Consider the following 21885-nt stretch of genomic DNA (forward strand, 5'->3'; position numbering starts at 1 on the left):
AGGTTTCCAAGAAAGTCTTGATGAGTGTGCTAGAAGATTCAATATTTTTCGCGCTCCTTGTGAACTTTGCGATGAATGTGGTCATTTAAATCTCCAATGCAAATTTTTTTATAATCAAATCGTGTCGAAATTTTTTGATAGCTTGATTACCCTTGGGCATCATAAAGAGCTTAGTCTTCTTTTGGGGTATGAAGAAATGAAACGTATAACTAAGGGTATTCCAAAATTTAATCTTGATAGATTTCTTGATTTTGATCTAGAGGATATTTATATGTTTTGTGTGGAGAATTGCATTGAAAATCCTTATATTGCCAATTACATAAAGAAAAGAAAGCAAATAGAAGATGATGAGAATACTAATGAAAGGGAAGAGACTTCCCAATATCCTCCTATTATTTCTTATGATGATTCAGGTAACGAGGAGGAGCTTTCTATTCAACCAATCTCATCAATAAGGAGCTCAAAAAGGAAGGTTGAACCCATACATAATGTGAAGAAGAAAAAGAAAAGAAGGAGCAACAAAGGTAGAAAGGTATCCCTCCCAAATTATGTTGCTCCTACTACTCATTGTGATGATGATAATTACTTTACTATTGGTGCTATCCATAATATTAATGATGAGAGTGATTATGCTTATGATATGAAAGAGCCCAAGCTTGGCGAAGCTATGTTTAATGAAGATGATATTTTTAGCATCCCATGTTTTGATATGCAAAGTTGTTATGATGATAGCATGCCTCCTATTTATGATGATTATATTGATGAAAGTGGGTTTGGAAGAGTGACACTTCAGGAAGTAGTGATCCCACTATTTTGGAGGATGTTGAATCTTTTTGCGATGAATATGAAAGTGGATTTGGAAGAGTGTCAACTTTATTTAGGGATTACACTATCTTGGGAGAGGTTTCAATCGATTATGATGAGAACGAAGTTGCTACTTATGATGATTATTGTGATGAAACTTATGCTATAAAAAGTAGTGATGATTATATTTACAAATCTTGTCATGATTATGATTACCCTTTTTCTGAACATTACTCTTTTAATGTGGAAACAATTTTTAGTGTTCAAGTCTATTATGATACTCCCACTATTCCGAAGAATTTTGCTTATGTAGAGAGTAGTAAAATTTCTATGCAAGTTGATCATGAAAATAATGCTTTAGGTGCTGGTTATATTGTTGAATTAATTCATGATGCTACTGAAAATTATTATGAGGGAGGAACATATGCTTGTAGGAATTGCAATAATGTCAAGTTTCCTCTCTATGTGTTGAAAATTTTGAAGCTATGCTTGTTTTGCCTTCATATGCTAGTTGATTGTTCTTCCCATAAATTGTTTGCTCACAAAATCCCTATCCATAGGAAGTGGGTTAGGCTTAAATGTGCTAGTCATATACTTCATGATGCTCCCGTTATGTTTCAATTCTTATCTTTTATGTGAGCATCATTGTTATCATCATGCCTAGCTAGAAAGGAATTAAAGAAAAGCGCTTGTTGGGAGACACCCAACATTTATCCTTACTGTTTTTGTGTGTTCACATGATTATGCTACTATAGTAATCATGTTTTATAGCTTTTGTTTCAATAAAGTGCCAAGTAAGACCTTTAGGATAGCTTACAGTGATAGTTGTGTTGATCCTGCTGAAAATCAGAAACTTTTGCACCCAGTAATTTAGTTTTGTTAATTCACATAAACGTTCTTAGGATCTGATTCTTTTTGCTCTAGATTGGTACACGAATTTCTTAGTACTTCCTAATTTTTTAGGATTTTTGGAGTTCCATAAGTATACATTTGATACAAATTACTACAGACTGTTCTGTTTTTGACAGATTCTGTTTTCGATGTGTTGTTTGCTTATTTTGATGAATCTATGAGTAGTATCGAAGGGTATGAACCATAGATAAGTTGGATTACATTAGATATTACACCAATATGAATTTAGAATGAGTTCATTACAGTACCTAAGTGGTGGTTTTATTTTCTTATACTAACGGAGCTTACGAGTTTTCTGTTGAGTTTTGTGTTGTGGAGTTTTCAAGTTTTGGGTAAAGATTCGATGGACTATGGAATAATTAGTGGCAAGAGCCTAAGATTGGGGATGCCCAAGGCACCCCAAGGTAATATTCAAGAATAGCCAAAAGCCTAAGCTTGGGGATGCCCCGGATGGTATCCCCTCTTTCGTCTTCGTTCATCGGTAACTTTACTTGGAGCTATATTTTTATTCACCACATGATATGTGTTTTGCTTGGAGAGTCATTTTATTTTGTTATTACTTGCTTGCTGTTATTTAGAATAGTGTTTTGCATCTTTAGTTTCAATAAAAAAGTCAAGGATAGCCTTTGCCATGCTTATTTTGCTAGTATACATGTTGCTGTTTGAAACAGAAAGTTTACCGCTGTTGCAAAAATTCCCTAGAAAAGTCATAGAATTATTTAATGATTAAACCTTTTGGATAATGAGCTCTGATAAATTTACTACAGTGGGAATTTTATTTCATAATTTTTGTAGTTAGGGAAGTATGATGACTCTTGCATTCTTTACAGACTGTACTGTTTTGACAGATTGCTGTTATGGTTGCATTGTTTGCATATGTTTGCTTGTTTAATGATTCTATTTGAGGATAGGAATATTAAATATGCAGAGGAATTTAGTATGCAATGTTGAATAATAATTTTAGTGATTTGTTACAGTAGAAAATGATAAGGTTTTGCATTGTTTTATACTAACCTATCTCATGAGTTCTTATTGAGTTTGTTGTGAATGAAGCTTTTGATAAAAAGAGAAACCATGATATGAGAGGAATTAAGGAGACACAAAAGTTCAAGCTTGGGGATGCCCAAGGCACCCCAAGATAATATTTCAAGAAGTCTCAAGCATCTAAGTTTGGGGATGCCCCGTAGGCATCCCACCTTTCTTCTTTAACAACTATCGATTAGTATCGGTTGAGCCTAAGTTTTTGCTTCTTCACTTGAGTTGTGCTATCCTTGCAATGTCATTTTGTTTTGCTTTGCTTGATGTTTGAATAAGATACCAAGATCTGAAATTCTTAAATGGGAGAGAGTCTTCATATAGCTACATAATTATTTAGTTACTCATTGATCTTCGCTTATATCTTTTTGGAGTAGTTTGTCATTTACTCGTGTGCTTCACTGATATCCTATGAGTAAATTCTTGAATGAGTTGATTGTCATGAATCTGAAATTATATATGCCCCATTTGCTTATCCCATGGGGAGTAATGACTTCACGTCTAAGAAGTAGAGGTTGTAAATTTATTGGAGGTTAGCAAGCATTGTATTGGTCATTTGAACAATTTCATGAAAGAATATTGAAGGAAGAGAGATTTCATATATAAATATACTATTATGGACATCTTTTATAGTTGGGAGCACTCATTAAGTATGACATGCTAAAGAGTTGACGTTGGACAAGGAAGACAGCGTAATGGGTTATATTTTCCGATATCTCGGTTAAAGTATATTGTCATGGATCATTCAAACATGTTGAGCTTGCCTTTCCCCTCATGCTAGACAAAATTCCTTGCACCAAGTAGAGATACTACTTGTGCTTCCAAATATCCTTAAACCCAGTTTTTCCATGAGAGTCCACCACACCTACCTATGGATTGAGTAAGATCCTTCAAGTAAGTTGTCATCGGTGCAAGCAATAAAAATTGCTCTCTAAATATGCATGACTTAGTAGTGCGGAGAAAATAAGCTTTGTATGAACTTGTTATGGAAGCAATAAAAGCGACGGACTGCATAATAAATGTCCATATACAAGGGGCAATATAAAGTGACGTTCTTTCGCATTAAGATTTTGTGTATCCAACCCTAAAAGCGCATGACAACCTCTGCTTCCCTCTACGAAGGGCCTATCTTTTACTTTATGTATTTTACTTTATGCAAGAGTCAAGGTGATCTTCACCTTTTCCTTTTTCATTTTATCCTTTGGCAAGCATTTTGTGTTGGGGTGATCCTGATATATATATCCAATTGGATGTAAGTTAGCATGAACTATTATTGTTGACATCACCCAAAGGTGAATAGGTTTGGAGGCAACATTATAAGCCCCAATCTTTCTCTATGTCTGATTAAAACTTCATAACCATTAGTATTGCGTGAGTGTTAGCAATTGTAGAAGACTATATGATAGTTGAGTATATGGAGTTTGATATTCTTGAAAATAAGATGGATTGCAATTGTTTGAATGACTGAGAATGAAGTTTGCTAGTTTTCAAGAAAGTTTATGGTCTATGCTTTGACATGTGAATTGCTTGTTACTTTATCGTGAGAAGTTTTATGAGATGAACTACTATTATGCCATATTATCATGCTAGAAAAGGTGATTGAAATTATCATTGATCAAACTTGTGCACCTTCTAGCATTCACACTTCATAAATTCTTTCTTTATCATTTACCTACTTGAGGACGAGTAGGAATTAAGCTTGGGGATGTTGATACGTCTCCATCGTATCTATAATTTATGAAGCATTCATGCTATATTATTATGTGTTTTGAATGATTATGGGCTTTATTATACACTTTTATATTACTTTTGGGACTAACCTATTAACCGGAGGCCTAGACCATATTGTTGTTTTATTGCCTATTTCAATATTTCGAAGAAAAGGAATATCAAACGGAGTCCAAATGGAATGAAACCTTCGGCATCGTGATTTTTTGGAAGAATATCATCCGGGAGGCTTGGAGATCAAGTCAGAAGACCCTCGAGGAGCCCAGGAGATAGCCCCCCCCCCCCCTACAGGGTGCGGCCCCCTGTCTCGTGGACCCCTCGAGCACCCCCCGACCGACTTCTTTCACCTATATGACCCTACGTACCCTAAAACTATCGAATATCAAGATAGATCGGGAGTTCCGCCGCCGCAAGCCTCTGTAGCCACCAAAAACTTCTCGGGAGCCTGTTCCGGCACCCTGCCGGAGGGGGAATCCATCACCGGTGGCCATCTTCATCATCCCGGCGCTCTCCATGACGAGGAGGGACTAGTTCACCCTCGGGGCTGAGGGTATGTACCAGTAGCTATGTGTTTGATCTCTCTCTCTCTCTCTCGTGTTCTCTCTCATGTTCCCTCTATGGCATGATCTTGATGTATCCCGAGCTTTGCTATTATAGTTGGATTTTATGATGTTTCTCCCCCTCTACTCTCTTGTGATGAATTGAGTTTCCCCTTTGAAGTTATCTTACCGGATTGAGTCTTTTATGAGAACACTTGATGTATGTCTTGCCGTGTTTATCTATGGTGACAATGGGATATCATGTGCCTCTTGATGTATGTTTTGGTGACCAACTTGTGGGTTCCGCCCATGAACTTATGCATAGGGGTTGGCACACGTTCTTGACTCTCCGGTAGAAACTTTGGGGCACTCTTTGAAGTACTTTGTGTTGGTTGGATGAATCTGAGATTGTGTGATGCATATCGTATAATCATGCCCACTGATACTTGAAGTGACAATGGAGTATCTAGGTGACATTAGGGTTTTGGTTGATTTGTGTCTTAAGGTGTTATTCTAGTACGAACTCTTTTATAGATCGATCCGAAAGAATAACTTTGAGGTGGTTTAGTACCCTACCATAATCTCTACGTTTGTTCTCCGCTATTAGTGGCTTTGGAGTGACTCTTTGTTGCATGTTGAGGGATTGTTATATGATCTATCTATGTTATTATTGTTGAGAGAACTTGCACTAGTGAAAGTATGAACCCTAGGCCTTGTTTCCTATCATTGCAATACCGTTTACGCTCACTTTTATCATTAGTTACCTTGCTGTTTTTATTATTTCAGATTACAAAAACCTATATCTACTATCTATTTTGCACTTGTATCACCATCTCTTCGCCGAACTAGTACACCTATACAATTTACCATTGTATTGGGTGTGTTGGGGACACAAGAGACTCTTTGTTATTTGGTTGCAGGGTTGTTTGAGAGAGACCATCTTCATCCTACGCCTCCCACGGATTGATAAACCTTAGGTCATCCACTTGAGGGAAATTTGCTACTGTCCTACAAACATGTGCACTTGCAGGCCCAACAACGTCTACAAGAAGAAGGTTGTGCAGTAGACATCATACCATCAGCCTAAGATGCACAGATCGGGACCCCCTACCCGAGATCCACCGGTTTTGACACCGACACCCACTGCTGCTCCCTCTACCATGCCTCCTCCCTCTCCCGTCCACACCCATGCGTCTCGTCCTTTTCTGCATGCTCCTTTAGTAACCGAGCCCATACCCCCGCAGCCTATCGACCCAAGCCACATGTCCCCACTAGTATCTCCGACAGTCTCGTTGCCCTCCTCTCCCGAGCATGAATCACCGGCTCATACCACTTACCTAGCCATGTAGCCTCTCCAGAGCCCGAATCACTGACTTCCACTCCTCCTATTTCCTTCTCGTGCCATTCATGTTCCTATTCCTCAAAATGACCATATCATGCGCACTCGAGGAAAGTGCGATTTTCATCTCCTAGCGCGTCCCCTCAATCTCTCCGCCACACCAATCATTTCTCCTCTTCCCACAACTTACAAGTGCGCTCTCCTTGACCCCCTATGGCACGCCACCATGTGTGATGATTTTGACGCTCTCATTCAGAATAATACCTGGACTCTTGTTCCTAAACTAGTTGGTGCAAATATAGTCTCTGGCAAATGGGTCTTTCGACACAAGTTCCATTCTGATGGTACCCTTGCGTGTTATAAGGCTCGTTGGGTCTGTCGAGGCTTCTCTCAACAACATGGTGTTGATTTTTAGGAGACTTTCTCTCTTGTTGTTAAACCAAGCACTATTCGACTTGTCCCCAGTCTTGCTGTTTCTTCCTCCTGGCCCATTCATAAACTTGACGTTAAAAATGCCTTCCTTCATGGAACACTCAATGAAACTGTTTACTGCCAGCAGCCCTCTGGTTTTGAGCATCCTTCTTCTCCTGATCTTGTTTGTCTTCTTCATAAATCCTTATATGGCCACAAGCAAACACCTCGGGCCTGGTTTCACCATTTTTCTACTTTTATTAAGACAATTGGCTTTACGTCCTCTAAATCTGATTCTTCTTTATTTATTTTTTGCTCTACAACACATATTGCCTACCTTCTGCTCTATGTCGATGATATCGTTCTCACTGCCTCCTCTGATTCTTTATTACATCACATCATCTCCGCTCTTAACCGTTAATTCTCTATGACTGATATCGGTCCTCTACATCACTTCCTTGGCATTGCCGTTGAAAGGATCGAGAAGAGGTGTCTAGAGGGGGGTGATTAGACCCTCAACAAGCAAAGATAGCAGTTTTTAAGTTTTTCAAGTTGAGGTTAGAAATTAGCACAATTTCAAGCATTCACAATACTATTCAAGCAAGGATGCAAACTTGCAAAGAGTATATGAGCAGCAGAAAGTAAAGCATGCAACTTGCAAGAAAGTAAAGGAATGGGATTGGAGTGTGCAAACACAATTGGAGACACGAACATTCTTGGCGTGGTTCTGATAGGTGGTGCTATCGTACATCCACAGGAGACTTCAACCCACGAAGGGTAATGGTTGCGCGAGTCCACGGAGGGTTCCACCCACGAAGAGTCCACTAAGAAGCAACCTTGTCTATCCCACCATGGCCATCGCCCATGAAGGACTTGCCTCACTTGGGTAGATCTTCATGAAGTAGGCGATCTCCTTTCCCTTACAAACTCCTTGGTTCAACTCCACAATCTTGATGGAGGCTCTCAAGTAACACCTAACCATTCTAGGAGACACCACTCTCCAAAAGGTAATAGATGGTCTGTTGATGATGAACTCCTTGCTCTTGTGCTTCAAATGATAGTCTCCCCAACACTCAACTCTCTCTCGCAGATTTGGCTATGGTGGAAACATGAATTGAGTGGAAAGCAACTTGGGGAAAGCTAGACATCAAGATTCTTGTGGTTGGAATGGAATGTCTAGGTCTCAACACATGAGTAGGTGGTTCCCTCTCAGAAAATGAGTAGTGGAAGTGTAGGCACGTTCTGATGGCTCTCCTCACGAATGAAGAATGGGTGGAGGGGTATATATAGCCTCCACACAAAATCTAGTCATTACACACAGATTCCCAAACTCGGTGAGACCGAATGGTAAAACTCGGTCAGACCGATCCAGGTCAAAATGTGAACATTAGAGTTTTCGGTGGGACCGATGTGCAAGCGTTAGGGTAAAACCTCAACTCGGTTTGACCGATTACACAAACTCAGTGAGACTGATTTTGGTAATAAGAAAACTAAGGATTGGTCAGGCAAACTCGGTGGGACCGATTGCACAACCTCGGTGAGACCAAAATTGTTGCAACAAGTAACAGGAAGTTTGCAAGCCCATCTCGGTGAGACCGAGATCCCATCTGTGAGACCGAAGTAACTAGGGTTTGTGGTAGTGGCTATGTCAAAAGAACTCGGTGGGGCCAGATAGATCAAATCGGTGGGGCCGAGTTTGACTTTTAGGTTTACGACATTTGTGGAAATGATAAAGTGGTTGAGGGATTTGGAGCATATCACTAAGCACTTTGAGCAAGAAAGCCATTAAGCAACATCTCATCCCCTTTTAATGGTATTGGCTTTCCTATGGACTCAATGTGATCTTGGATCACTAAAATGAAAATGTAGAGCCTTGAGCTTTTGCCAATGTTTGTCCTTAGCATCTTGAAGGGGTTCCATATCCTCTTGTTCATGTCCATGCCACTCCAACGTTGAACTCATCTGAAATATACTAGGTAGAAAGATTAGTCCAACAAGAGATATGTTGATATTAATTACCAAAATCACCCAGGGAGCACTTGTTCTTTCAAACTCCCCCTTTTTGGTAATTGATGACAACATACATCAAAGTTTAGATAAAGATAAGAAGAAAATAGTGGGTAAAGCTTTGAAAGGACATGCAACATGCATTAGCTCCCCCTACATGTATGCAATCATGTCATGATATATCATAAGAGTATGAGAATGCATAAGCATGATAGAGCAAGCAATGAGTTACATGTGTCTTGACTATATGCATCAGAGCAAATGGTATAGATACTGGAAATATACCTTCATGTTTACGAGTCTCTCTTGCAAACAATATATACTATAGCAAGAGGTCCTCATGCACATGAGTGTGATGCATATACTTACCTTGTGGTCTTGAACTAGCTTTGGAAGAGATGAACCTGAGTAAACAAGGTTAGATAACACAAGAACATCTACTAGACAGAGCAAGAATAGGAGATCACAAGAATACCAAGACTGAGATGACATATAGAGAGTGAGTACTAGGTACTCTAGTTGATGATATACATGTCCCCAAGAATGAAGATATGCAATGAATTCCAAAGATTTTCTTTCCTTAGGACCGAGCTCTCTCCCCCTGAATCTGACATTGGATAATGGGAGAAGATAGGGTAAAAGAAAATCAGAGCAAACAATAAAATAGCCGGAGCAAGATAAAATCATAACATATACTATCATGTCTTTCCCCTCTTGAAGACATGAGACAACTTTCCTCTTAAGAATAAGAACCATCAACAGAAGCTTTAGGAGTGCATTCTCTTATGTGATAAGCTTTGATGTGCTCTCTCTCTCCCCCTTTGACACAAATTTCCAAGAAGGGAATTCTGGAGCATGAGTCAAGTAGGTTTGGTCCTTGAGTCACATTACAAAGCCACATGTAATAGGATGCTGGTAGAGGACAGGTATCATTGATTGGAGCTGGAACAAATATGCAGGATGCAAGTGAAACAGTTTTTATCTCAGTATTGAAATCGGTAGCACCGAGTTGTTATTTTTGGTGGCACCGACATGGTTTGGTTCAGCCAAAGTAAACAAAACTGGTGAGGCCGAGTTCAGTCCAGAAAGAAAATACTTGTCAGCTCAGCTCGCTTAGGCAATTAAGATCTCACAAGGATTTGCAAGGAATTGGATGCAGGGAATGCAGAACATAACAGCGAAAAGAAAAGAAATCTAGATGAAGTTTTTTTGAAAGGGGAACTAGCATGCAAAAGACAAATGCAAGAACACAGAGACAGAAGACAGAACTTCATCTAGAACTGGTCGGCGACAAAGTCACCTATGTTAGAGCATATTGACTTAGCAGTCAAGTGAAGACACTTGATCATAGGTCATACTCATCGTTTAAGCTCAAAATGGGGTTGCCGTTTTTTATTTAAGCATTTTGATGTATTCACATCTTGTTGAGTTGCTTTGACCCATGTCTTGGGGTAAAGCTTCTCTAAGATGGAATGACATACCTTTGGTGGTGGTGTTGAACTTGGTCATGTAGTTGAACTTGTGTAGGATGCTCAAGGTTGATGTAGATCATCAAGAGTTGGGAGCACCACTTGTAGTTGAAGATCATCTTCCTACATGGGTTAGTCTTGCAAGGAAGAGCACTTGTGTATCCAAAATGACAAACATGAAATTTGATATAAGGAAATTGTCAAAGGATATATTAAAAGGATTCGTGCTTCCTTGTCTTCAACCACCATTTTGTAGAGACTTGGAGATGTAGAGGTTGCTTAAAATGTGATTGAGTTGCAATATCATAGAGTTGGGCTTATCCAAGTACCTACAAGGGTTAGATAGCATGCAAGAGTACAAGCATATCCAAGACATATGATCATCATCATAAGAGAAATATCAAGGATTAGTCATAGTAAGGCTCATACCTTGCATGCATCCACATGGAGTTTCTACTCCAAGTTTGAGGCATCAATGATATTCAATTCACCTGTCAAACGGCAAAACACTTTATCATCAAGTGGTTTGGTGAATATATCCGCCAATTGCTTATCGGTACGAACATGCTTAAGTTTGATATCTCCCTTAGCAACATGATCTCGAATGAAATGATGACGAACTTCAATATGCTTAGTTCGAAAATGTTGCACGGGATTATGAGCAATCTTAGTAGCACTATCATTGTCACAAAGCAATGGAACATGTTTCACATATATCCCATAATCTTTGAGAGTTTGGGTCATCCAAAGTAATTGAGCACAACATGAACCGGCCGCAATATATTCCGCTTCGGTGGTGGATAAGGATACCGAGTTTTGTTTCTTAGAGGACCAAGACACAAGAGATCTACCAATAAATTGACAAGTACCCGAAGTGGACTTTCTATCAACCTTGTCACCGGCATAGTCCAAGTCGGAGTAGACAACAAGTTTAAAAGAAGACCTCTTAGGATACCAAATGCCAAAATTTGGTGTATGTATTAAGTATCTCACTATCCTTTTCACAGCCTTAAGATGACATTCTTTGGGGGCCGCTTGATATCGTGCACACATGCACACACTTAGCATAATATAGGGACGGGAGGCACATAGATATAACAACGAACCAATCATAGAGCGGTAAACCTTTTGGTCAACCGGTTCGCCATCCATTGTCAAGTCAAGATGTCCACTAGTAGTCATGGGGGTATTCATACCTTTGCATTCTTGCATGTTGAACTTCTTGAATAAGTCCTCGGTATACTTTGTTTGAGAGATAAAGGTTCCCTCCTTAGTTTGCTTAATTTGCAAACCAATAAAGAACTTGAGTTCACTCATCATAGACATCTCAAACTTCTCTGACATTAGCTTTCCAAAATTTTCACTAAAATGAGGGTTAGTTGAACCAAATATGATATCATCAACATAAATTTGGCACACAAATAATTCTCCATTAACCCTTTTAGTAAAGAAAGTAGAATCAATTTTACCAATTTCAAATCCTTTTTCAAGAAGAAACTTAGTCAAGCATTTATACCAAGCTCTAGGAGCTTGCTTAAGACCATAAAGAGCTTTGTGAAGTTTGTAAACATGGTCGGGTTTCTTAGCATTAACAAAACCGGGAGGTTGTTTAACATAAACTTTCTCCTAAATTTCACCATTAAGAAAAGCACTTTTGATTTCCATTTGATATAAAGTAATGTCATGATGATTGGCATAAGCAAGTAAGATGCAAATGGACTCAAGTCTAGCAACGGGGGCATGTGTCTACCGTAGTCCATACCTTCGACTTGAGTGTAGCCTTGAGCAACAAGACGAGCCTTGTTGAGTACAACTTGTCCATCTTCATCTTGCTTGTTTCTAAACTCCCATTTGGTTCCAATGAAATTGTGCTTCTCATCGGGCTTTTCAACCAGCATCCACACTTGGTTCCTCTCAAAGTTGTGTAGCTCTTCGTGCATGGCATTTATCCAATCCGGATCTTCCAATGCTTCTTCAACCTTCATAGGTGTAATGTTCACAAAAATTAGCTAAATGAGTTTTAGAGCGAGTAATTCTCCCGGTTTGAATGTCATCAAAGATTTGTTCGACGGGATGATCTCTTGAGACGCTTGCTCGAACTCATGAGAGCTTTTGTTTGGGTCGGGGTGGAACATCCTCTTCATTGTCTCGTTCTTCCTCTTGTCTTGTTGTTGGCGTTGTTGTTCTCTCATGGTGGTGGAGAAGGAGGTCGTCGAGGTTCATCTTGTCGTACATCCTCGTTCTCATCGTCTTGACGTGTCCCACTCTTGGATGCCTCCAAGTCAACTTGTGGTTCACCATGGCGTGAAGTTGAGGCTTCCACTTGGACGGACGAGGTACTCTCCTTCACCTGTGTTGGGTGAATCTTGCCAATAGACAAGTCTTGGATTGCTTCCGAAGGATCTTTGTCACCTACATCAATTGGAAATTGCTCTACTTGCGATGCGTTAGATTCATCAAACTTCACATCTACCATCTCTTCAACCTTTCAGGTGAAATTGTTGTAGACACGGTAAGTGTGAGAGTTTGAGCCATAACCGAGTAGGAAATCTTCATGAGATTTAGGAGCAAAATTTTGATGCTTATCAAGAATGTAGCACTTTGAGCCGAATACTCGAAAAGTATCCAACTTGGGATTTGTTACCGGTGAGAAGCTCGTATCCATGTTGCCGAGTAGCTTGTGAAGATACAGATGATTCGTTGCATGACAAGCTGTCTCAACCACTTCCGCCCAAAAGTGTTTTGGTGTCTTGTACTCATGAAGCATTGTTCTCACCATTTCGATGAGCGTCCGGTTCTTCCTCTCAATAGCTCCATTTTGTTGAGGTGTGTACGTAGCTGAGAACTCATGTGAAATCCCTTCTTCGTCAAGAAAGGTGTCCACATTGGCGTTCTTGAACTCTGTTCCGTTGTCGCTGCGAACCTTCTTGATCTTCACTTCAAATTGGTTTTGGGCCTTCCTAGCGAAGTTTTTGAAGATCTTTTGGACCTGCGATTTATCATCAATAAAGAACACCCACGTAAAGCTTGAAAAATCATCAACAATGACTAGTCCAAACGAGTTACCACCGAGACTCTTGTAGGAATTGGGACCAAAAAGATCCATGTGAAGTAGCTCGAGCGGTCTCCTCGTGGTCATGATGTTCTTCACGGGGCGGCTTCCTCCAACCTGTTTTCCTTCTTGGAAAGCACTACAAAGTCTATCCTTGTCAAATATAACATCTTTAACACCAAGGATATGATCACCTTTAATAAGCTTGTCAAGATTTCACATGCCCACATGACCTAACTGTCTATGCCACAACCAGCCTTTAGAGGATTTAGCAATTAAGCAAGTTCTAGGTTGAGCCTTTTTAGTGAAATCAACAATGTATAGATCACCTTTACGTATGCCGGTAAATACCATTTTATGATTATCTCTTCGAAACACTTGGCAATCCACTTCAGTAGATAGGACATTGAAACCAAAGTCAGCTAGTCTAGATACAGAAAGTAGATTATACCCAAGAGATTCAACAAGCATAACATTTTGTATGAAGTTGTCATGTGAGATGGCCTTACCGAGGCCAACCACCTTACCCATTGAGTTATCACCAACAGTGACATACTTTTGAGGGTCGTCGTTTTTAGCAAGCTCATGAAACATATCTTTGTCTCCGGTCATGTGATCGGTACATCCACTATCAAGGACCCATTCCTTTCCTCCAGCCATGTAGCCGCAAAGGTTAGCCATAAGACCAAAGTGTCTCATAGACTCTTCAAGATTAAAGTCATTATCATCATCCTCATCATAGTATCCATGTTCAACATTGTCTTACAAATGATCATTTCCTAGAAAGAGTGATTCATTATATATATGATTTTGACAATGTTCATCTCTATGAATTCTAATAGCTTTGGAAATGATATTGCTAATAATTCCAACATCTCCTTTGGCACGCATAAGGTCACGAAGCTCAAATAAGCAATCTCCAAACATAGGATCATTGGGATTCATCTTATTCAAAGCAATAGACTTATGAAGAATCTCATCTAAGTTTTTCAAGCAATAGTCTGGAAATTGTTCCTTAAGAAATCTCCATATTGTATAAGCACAATCAAGAGTTGGCAAGTGACCAATCAAGTTTCTAGGCAAACCTCTAGGGATAAGATTGATATTTCTAAGATTGCGAATCATGTCAAGAGACTCATCATGCATAGAATGCAAGGGGTCAACAAGGGGTTCACAAGGAATAGTAATGTACTTGTTCAAGTGATATTCATGAAAAATTCCAAGCATCTCTCCCACTCAATAAAGAACTCTCCATCAAGCATGGGCACTCTATGTCTAAGACTCGCCAATGTAGACTCATCCATCTTCCTCCAATGGTGATTAAACCAAAGCAATGGAGACCAAAGCTCTGATACCAATTGAAAGGATCGAGAAGAGGTGTCTAGAGGGGGTGAGACCCTCAACAAGCAACGATAGCAGTTTTTCAAGTTGAGGTTGGAAATTAGCACAATTTCAAGCATTCACAATACTATTCAAGCAAGCATGCAAAGAGTATATGAGCAGCAGAAAGTAAAGCATGCAACTTGCAAGAAAGTTAGTAAAGGGATGGGATTGGAGTGTGCAAAAGCAATTGGAGACCCGGAGATTTTTGGCGTGGTTCCGATAGGTGGTGCTATCATACATCCACGTTGGTGGAGACTTCAACCCACGAAGGGTAACGGTTGCGCGAGTCCACGGAGGGCTCCTCCCACGAAGGGTCCATGAAGAAGCAACCTTGTCTATCCCACCATGGCCATCTCCCACGAAGAACTTTCCCCACTTGGGTAGATCTTCACGAAGTAGGCGATCTCCTTGCCCTTACAAACTCCTTGGTTCAACTCCACAAGTAACACCTAACCAATATAGGAGACACCACTCTCCAAAAGGTAATAGATGGTGTGTTCATGATGAACTCTTTGCTCTTATGCTTCAAATGATAGTCTTCCCAACACTCAACTCTCTCACACAGATTTGGCTATGGTGGAAAGATGATTTGAGTGGAAAGCAACTTGGGGAAAGCTATAGATCAAGATTCTTGTGGTTGGAATGGAATGTCTTGGTCTCAACACATGAGTAGGTGGTTCTCTCTTAGAAAATGAGTAGTGGAAGTGTAGGCACGCTCTGATGGCTCTCCTCACGAATGAAGAATGGGTGGAGGGGTATATATAGCCTCCACACAAAATCTAACTGTTACACACAGATTCCCAATCTCGGTGAGACCGAATGGTAAAACTCGGTCAGACCGATCCAGGTCAAAATGTGAACATTAGAGTTTTCGGTGGGACCGACAAGGTCAACTCGGTGGGACCGATGTGCAAGGGTTAGGGTAAATCCTCAACTCGGTTTGACCAATTACAAAAACTCGGTGAGACCGATTTTGGTAATAAGCAAATTAAGGATTGGTCAAGCAAACTCAGTGGGACCGATTGCACAACCTCGGTGAGACCGAAATTGTTGCAACAGGTAACAGGAAGTTTGCAAGCCTATCTCGATGAGACCAAAGTGACTAGGGTTTTTGGCAGTGGCTATGTCAAATGAACTTGGTGGAGCCGGATAGATCAAATTGGTGGGGCCGAGTTTGACTTTTAGGTTTAGGACATATGTGGAAATGAGAAAGTGGTTGAGGAATTTGGAGCATATCACTAAGCACTTTGAGCAAGAAATCCATTAAGCAACACCTCATCCCCTTTTAGTAGTATTGGCTTTCCTATGGACTCAATGTGATCTTGGATCACTAAAATGAAAATGTAGAGTCTTGAGCTTTTGCCAATGTTTGTCCTTAGCATCTTAAAGGGGTTCCACATCCTCTTGTCCATGTCTATGCCACTCCAATGTTGAACTCATCTGAAATATACTAGGTAGAAATATTAGTCCAACAAGAGACATGTTGACATTAATTACCAAAATCACCCAGGGAGGACTTGTGCTTTCAGTCGTCTCTCGCTCCCCTACTACCCTTTTTCTTTCTCAGCGACAATATGTTCTTGATTTATTGTCTCGTGCTAGCATGTCTGACTATCAGCCTACTCGCACGCCGGCCGATGTTGGCGCTGAACTTTCGGCCGATGGTAATTCCTGACCCTAGTCTCTACCGTAGTCTCACGAGCGCACTCCAGTACGCCACTCTTACCCGCCCTGCTCTTTCTTACTCTTTCCAACAAGCATGTTTATACATGCATGATCCTCGTGTTCCTCATCTTAATCATGTCAAGCTTATACTACGATATCTCAAAGGCACTCTTGATCATGGCTTACTTCTCAATTCTTCTTCTCCAACAAGTTTGACAGCTTATTCTGATGCGGACTGGGCAGGTTGTCCAGACACTCGAAGGTCTACATCCAGCTATTGTGTTTATTTGGGTGATAATCTTGTTTCATGGTCATCCAAAAGGCAGGTTACAGTTTCCAGGTCATCGGCTGAAGCGGAGTACAGGTTGCTCATGCGGTGGCACATCGACCAATTGAGTGTGCTACTATTGTCTACTGTGACAATATTTTCAGCACTCTATATGGCATCCAATCCTGTTCATCATCGTCGCATGAAGCATAGTGAGGTCGACATACACTTCGTTCATGAGAAGGTTGCTCTTGGTGAGGTTCGTGTTCTCCATGTTTCGACAAGTGCTCAGTTTGCTGACATATTTACCAAGGGTCTTCCGACTGCACCCTTCACCGACATACGCTCCAGTCTCAACATCGTGACCCCCGACGTTGACACTACAGGGGGGTATTAGCGATTTTTTTTCCGCGTCATATCAGGTTAATGTGTTGTACTAGGTTAGCCTGAGTCCTAAGGCGGTTGGTCACGTAATATATACATATATATATATACTATGTAATCCTATTGATCAATACAAGCTATTATTCTCCCCAAATATCAGGCGCTCGCCTAGAATCATCGTGACGTGGTTCGTGGTTGGCCTGCGGTGCGTGGAGGGGTCAGGGCGGGGTAGCTGGAGGCCCTCTACCGGCGATCTGCCAGTTGTCTTCGTCTTCCAACGTGGATAAGCGTGGGTCCAGCCGGCTGCATGGTCGGTGAGGGAGTCCTGGATTAGGGGGTATCCGGACAGCCGGACTGTGTACAACGTCTGGACTATTAAAGCGTGAAGATACAAGACTCAAGACTTCGGCCCGTATCCAGATGGGTCTCTCCTTTGCGTGGAAGGCAAGCTTGGCGCTCCGGATATTACCCAATTGCCGGTGAAAACCATGTCAACCTCGGTCATCGCGGACGATGGCGGGGGCTTTGGCATTGTCTCCTTATTGAAGGCATCGTCAGTTGCAATCGTCGCCATCTCGGCCTGGCTACTCGGGGAGAACCCTAGATCTGGCAATCCCAGATCGGACGACGGCAGGGCCTTCAGGGTTGTCGGTCCTTTGTAATTCTGCTGTGTCATCTAGGTTGTTGATGATGTCACCTAAAGAGACCTGGGATGCCACACTAACATGGCACTCCCGGAAATAATGCTGGAGTTTTAGAGAAGCCATGAAACTACATAGGCAATCTTGTAGTGCGGATATATACCTTGTCTTACACGGGGTGAGCATTTTGAAAACGTAGTAGACCAGCCTTTGCACCTTATACGCGTGACCTTCGTCTTCCCTCTCCATAACTAGTACAAAGTTGACCACCTGATGGTGGCCGAGATGTACAACAACATCGGTTCGCTAGGGTATGGCACCACGAGGATATGATTGGTCGCAAGGAGTGCCTTGATTCCCTCGAAGTTTGTGTTAGCCTCGGGAGTCCACTCGAAGTCACCCATCTGCTTCAAGAGCCAATATAATGGGAGTGCCTTTTTGCGGAGCCAGGAGATGAACCGGCTAAGGGAGGCGACACATTCGACCAGCCATTGAATGTCCTTCAGCTTCTGAGGAGGTTTGAGCTTCTCCAACACTTTGATCTTAATTGGATTTGCTCTGACCCCGTGCCGAGACACGGCGAATCCGAGGAGCTTCCCGGATGGCACGCCAAAAACATACTTTCTCCGGGTTGAGCTTGATGTTGAATGCGCGGAGGCTCTTAAATATCTCGTGCAAACCGTTGATGAGGGTGTCAGCTTTTCTGGTCTTGAAAACCATGTCGTCTGCGTACGCCTCCGTGGTTTCCCCGATCTACGGCTGCAAACATGTCTGGATTACCCGCTGATATGTGGCCTCTGCGCTCTTCGGCCCAAAGGGCATAGTGATGAAGCAGAAAGGGTCGTAAAGGGCGATGAAGGAAGTAGCCTATTGATTAGACACCTTCTTCTTGATCTAGTGGTACCTAGAGTACCCCATCCAGAAAACAGAGGAGGTCATGTCCATCGGTTGCGTCGATGATCTGGTTGATGCATGGCAATGGAAATGGGTCCTTTGGGCACACAATGTATATCTTCCTTGAAATCAACACAAAGACGTCAGGATTTATCCTTCTACGACACCATAACCCGGTTTGACAACCAGTCTGAGTGCTTGCCTTCTTGGATGATTCCGGCTTCCGGATGTTCAGCCATCTCTCACTCATAGCTTGACACTTGGATTTCGAGAAGGATGGGTCGATGTGCTTAACTCAATTAGAATTCCTAGCATATGTTGAGTACAGAAGGATGCTCGGATTTTTCTTCACGGACACACACAAAATATGGTGTTTACACAATGGGATCAGCATATAATTTTCTAAGAACACTAATTTTCTGGAGAGACAGAAGGACAGATGGCAAGGCGGCTACTTCAGATAGAAAGATCACGGAGAAACATTGGAGGAAACTACTTGCAGTTCACTGCCCAAATAAAAATGAACTTAATTTTGTGGAGGTTGGACCATAATTGTCTCCCAACGGATGCTCAACTCCAACTGAGATCAATCCCCACAAGGTATGATTGCTATTTCTGCAATAAGGAAAAAACCACTAAACATTGCTTTTTGTAGTGCTATTATATATGTTAAAAATCTGGAAAGAACTTATGATTATGATATTTTCCTGGAAAGTTTTAATCACATTAGGCAATGGGTTTTAGAGTGGATACAAAACGGTAAATATTTTCACTCTGGCATTATGGTAGTGGCAATATGGCACGCATGCGAAAATAGAAATTTATGTCGTAATGGCGAGGCTTTAATTCATCTTGTTCATGTAGTGGGAAAGATCAAAGCTTATGTTGAACTTATCAATCTACACTCTTTCAGTTCGGTCATTTCCATTGGACGTGAGACCTTCATGTCGAACCAAAACTTATCTCTGCCGCCGGATGGGTCAGTGCTCGTCAATCTGGATGAAGCGATATTCTCCCAATCCTCAAGAGCGGGCTTTGGTGTAGTGATACATGGTCACCAAGGAAGAGTGCAGGTAGCAAACAAAGGTTACTTTGAACGAGTTCAAATTTCTAAAGTAGCAGAAGCCATGGCACTTCATCAAGCCTCCTTGCCGATAACTCTGGCATACAGAACATCATGGTAGCATCAGATTGCCTATCGCTGATCAACAAAATCAAGCGTCTAGGTTTTGATAGGTCCCAACGGAGCATGATGTTTGGTCCTGTTGGCTATGTAATCAAGAGCATTATCTATAATGAACTAGTTATTAACGAATAAAAGGATGCAGCTACCCATTACCTAAAAAAACTCCATTTATAAGCATGCAAATTTGCCGGCAACTAATCATGCATGTGAAGAAATCCAACATAAATACTATATAAAAGTAAAGCAAATTAAAGTTCCTTTTAAATAAATCCAATGAAAGATATTAGCTATTATGAGGGTTAATAGCCTAAATATCCAAGTGGTGAGGAAAACAAGTGAGAAAAGAGAGAGTGAATGGAAAAAACCAAAAGATGGGTTTATTCCGATCAACATCGACATTGCTTTTGACTACGAGTTGTGCGCATGCGGATTGGAGTGGTGGCTCGAGATGAGATGGGAAGGTTCAGGGTTGACTGTATTGAAGAAGATACTTATTCCATTGACGTTGTGACAATGGAAGCTCAAGCCATACAAAGAGGACTAGCTTTGCTGAATGAATTGGGGTTTAACAAGATCATCATCCAGTCAGATTTCCTCCAAGCAATTGAAACTCTCGAAGAGGGGAATTGTCTGCCACAACAGTCACTCCTTATTTCACTGATATTTGCATGTAGGCATCTACCTTAGCTAAAGTTGAGTTTAGCTTTTTTAATAGAGATGCTAATTATGTTGCTCGTTATTTAGATAGGGAGGCTTAGAACAACCCAAATGTTTAGGTTGACGACCCCCAGGTTTCTTGCTAAAGCTTTTTGCATAGGGATGCTAATTATGGTGGTGTTCGGTTTGATGGCAAGGCTAGGTTGGCTGAGGATAGCCACGAGGATAGCCACGTTTCGCTGTTTTGGTTTGGTGGGATTGGCTGTGGTTGATAACCACTTTTTATTGTTTGGTTGGAAGGATGAGAATTGGATAGGTTGTCATGATGACCTCTTCACCATGAGAAGATGAGATTACCCATACGCATGCATTTTTAGCACATTTTTATGGTATCTCATTATACCATATTCTTGTACTCGTTTTTTTTACCATCCATAAACTAGTATACAAATAATTGTTCGTAGGAAACCGCAAAATAATAATAATAGTTGTTGTACTATATGAACTACTTCGAAACACAAAATTGGTGCCAGAAATAGCTCAATCGCACAGCATATCACATAGATTGTGACAATCAGAAGCTTTTCTAGCTTTTCCAAACCAAAATTGCACATATGAACCACATTCAGAAAATTAACTACATTAAATTTTATAAAGTACATATCACAACCGTTTTTAAGGGAGCTCTCCATGTACCTTGAAAATGCTGAGAAAGAGACATGAGTTAGTATATGATCTAAAGTTGCAAATAGCATTCCTTGAGAAAAGTAGTCAGTAAAAACCAAAATAGACTAAATATAGCATGAACGATCCTAAAAATCCCTCAAAGGAGATAATAAAGAACCTAAAGCAGATGTTATCCTACTGCAAGGGAGGTCTTAAGTTTTGCTCCTTTTTCCTGGATTGATTTTTTTTAAATATTACTTTCGGATTTAGGTGTTTTTTTAGTGAGTCCCCTAAAGCTCCCAGACAGTGTATATTGTTTAAATGAGGTCCTCAATAACGGGACATGAATATAGTGAATAAAGCCATTGCGATCCCCATAAAAGGAGTAGTGGCCCAAGATTATTCTCGGTTAGCTGCTAGTATTACTTCCCAATCCATCGAAAACAGCAATTTATGGGTTACAAAAGGAAATTTCCGAGCTCGATAGATAGCACACCTAATTGATGTGAGCTAACAGCTCAAATACAACTCCTTTTTTCAAAGCACGCAGGAGAACTACGTGTAATCTATATAGGAATAGAGAGAAGAAAAAAGTACAAAGTCTTAAAAAACATACAGAAAAAACGACAAAAAACAAAAGGAAGACCAGGGGCAACACACAGAACTATACAGACCAGGCTTCAAAGCACTTAGTTGCCTTAAACCACTCAAAAGCATCAGCCTTGATGAAGTTGGCCAGTGTGTCAATCGGGGCCGACTTGTCCTCAAAGACTCATTACGCTCTTTCCAAACGGACCAAGCAACCAATATGATAGCAGTAGCAATTCATACAACGGAGAACATTG

This window comes from Triticum dicoccoides, chromosome 2B, assembly GCF_002162155.2.
Source record: "Triticum dicoccoides isolate Atlit2015 ecotype Zavitan chromosome 2B, WEW_v2.0, whole genome shotgun sequence".
Lineage (NCBI taxonomy): Eukaryota > Viridiplantae > Streptophyta > Magnoliopsida > Poales > Poaceae > Triticum > Triticum dicoccoides.